The sequence below is a fragment of the Perna viridis genome, chromosome 15, assembly GCF_037379345.1.
Source record: "Perna viridis isolate PV_CMFRI_1.1 ecotype Kerala chromosome 15, ASM3737934v1, whole genome shotgun sequence".
NCBI classification, from domain to species: Eukaryota; Metazoa; Mollusca; class Bivalvia; order Mytilida; family Mytilidae; genus Perna; species Perna viridis.
Window position 1 is genome coordinate 19,962,810 of NC_142459.1, and position 3,037 is coordinate 19,965,846.

The window sequence follows — 3,037 nt, forward strand, 5'->3', positions numbered from 1 at the left end:
AATTCAAATAATACCGTGTTTTCATTCAAATTGCCTCCCCTTTGAAAGAGAGAAGACCTAATTTCACTGTTTTAGAGGATTTATAACAAGACAGAAATAAAATCTTGTGGTGTAATTTTCCCAAGATGCTATTTTCAATCCAAATGTTCTTGTTATGCATTTAGTAGAAATTGAAATTCATTCATGTATATGGGAGTACATGTACCACCTCCTTTTTTTCATTTAATTTAAACATTCTAAGTAAGCTAACTTATTTGAAATGTGGTATTGAATAAAAATAAAATTAAAAAAAAACTCTAAATGAGCACATATATAAAAAAAATTGCATTGTCTATAAGACATTCTTTCCAAGGGAGATAACTCTTTGTTCAGTGATTTTTACCTTTTTTTTTAAATATGCAATTTTAAATTTACGAAAAAGTACTTAATCCTCAGAACGGTAAATCTAAATATTTAATTAGAAACTATTAAAAATGAAAACAAGGCGTCCATTCTATTTTTATTTTTGTTTGAAGATTGGCACTATTTGGTAGTTTTCTTTCCAATTTGAAAATTCATCCTACGTCAAGAGTTATTTCCCTTAAAGTGTAACTTAAAATTAGTTATATTTTTTCAGACATAAAGATAATTGATACATTTGTATATTTATAACCTTTGATTGGCTTGTTTTCATCAGGAGCATATCAATATGGTGTTGAAATTGGGTGATTTTGATTTCAGGGGCCAAAATGGGGGACCTGGAGATGGTCTTTATTTTAGCTTTTTATTATTGAAAACAAATAAAAAATGAAATGTTACCCAAGCTTTGCTTCATTTAGGTACTAATTGGTACAAATTTAATGTAATTCTGTATACCTTGATGAATTGACTTCTGCCTGGGTCTATCATAAAATGACAGTCAAAACCATAAAATGGTAAAAATTACAACACATTATTATTTCGGATAACCAGTATGCATCTTCAGCAAAATATTATATTTTGAAACGATGAGCTCATTGAAATTTCCAAGTTTGAAAGCTACAATATACCCCTAACAAAACATTTTGTTTTTTTCCTTTCTATATATTATCAGTTATTCTTTAAAAAGTTTTGCAATTATTGTCTAGGGTTGTGTATAGCTTTGACACTGTCAAAGACTTTAACCTATTCGTTTACATTATAATTGTGTTTTCCCATATTTTAGTGTTAACCGTAATGACAACGAACTATTATTGGTATAAGGCGTAGTTAAGCGATTGAAAAGATGCAAAATAAAATATCAAAGTATATCAACTGTTTGTAAAATAATTTAAAGGTCTTCTCATTGAAAGCTTTCTCCTTGTAATGTTCAGGTTTGGACCTGAGACAATCTAACTATATAAAACATTTTAGTTTCTGCACTCATTGACTTCATCCGACCCATTCTGGGGAGACAAAATATTTTAAATGTACGCTGTCAGATTTTTTATTTCATATGCGACAATATTACCTTCAAAAAAACTTTTAACATAGAATTTTATTACCCAACCCTTTAAACAGGTATGAAATATTCGATTTGAAACTTTTTATTTTTTAAATGTGCTCATTTCGACCTTGAAAAATGATATATCACCTGGTCGCCCTCCGATCAATCAATTCTATAAATAGATACTGATGTAATAACGTAAACCATTGTAAAGTATGAAAACTTCAAGTTGTGGTAGTTTTACTATTTCTTTGTATATTGGTGATTGGCTTAATGTCAAACAAATGCACCTGTGCAGATCTTTCAATTAATGTAAAAGTGATCTGTCATCTGATGTAGATTTTGAAATAAACTGCTCATAAAAACTAGATCAATAGATGTCTCAAATCTGTAAACCGTATGATGATATACAAAACATATATACAAGATGTTTCCAAACAGTTTGGGAGATTTCAGAGCTAATTTTGGGCAAAATGAATACTTGAAATATAATGCAATACCTAACTGCAGAATCGGAAGGTTTAATTTCAAAATACATATCTATGTTCATTCTTTATGTCATAGGTTTGTGTACTTGTAACCATTTCAGATTGGTTTTATCTGTAATAGTTTTTACGATAAGCGCATTTAAAAGAAATTAATTGAAAGGGGCATAATGTTAAAGGAAATGTTAAAGGGTCATCTGCTTATAGTATATGATGACGTTCACATGCAATATATTTGTGAAGACGGACCCAGGTTGAAAACAAAATGTCAAATAAGGGGAGGAAACTATCATAATGGATAATGAAATCCTTTTAGTAATACATGAGTCATATACATAATGCATTTAAGTCATATGTATGTCTTATAAGTCAAAATGGGTTTATTCGGTGTGTTTCCACATGAAAGAGGAATCAAGGGAACCAAGGTTATAGCGGTAATCAAAAGATGTAATCCAGAGACAAAGACCAGACATGAAAAACAGTCATACACAACAAAGAACATAAAGTAACTAAAATCATACACACAAAGGAAGCAAATGAGCAATACGGACTCCACTAAAAACTGGGAGCACGGACCGAGTGCACCGGTAGGGTAAGCGTCTTCTGCTTTTCTTGTGTAACGATTTCGCCTATGGTAATTATGTAATTATCTCCCTTGAATACATACAGAACCAAAAATCGATAATGAAAGTCGTTGTAAGTTATAATAATAGAACATAGTGTATGTTTATAGTTTCTTTAGGTTAAAACTACTTATTAAAAGCTTTAGTAGTAGAAAAGTTTTATATAAAATAAATATTTGGTGTTTTACTAATCGTTCAATACCAAATGGAAAAAGAAATGATTTCTACATATATATTTTTGCAAGAAATTTTCGAATAGTCTTGGAACAACCAGTAGCTAAAGTATGGCTCACTTTTAACACATGATTTCACAATGAAATAAGTGTCATGATACGTGACAATACTCCAATAGAGTAAAATCTGACAAAATCTTTTATTTTTCAGAAGCTCCTTTACTACTAAAACATGAATTATAAATAGGTTACTTGTTTATTTAAATAACACCACAGTGTGTTCTTTTAGTGTCTATTCTTTTGTCCGTCATA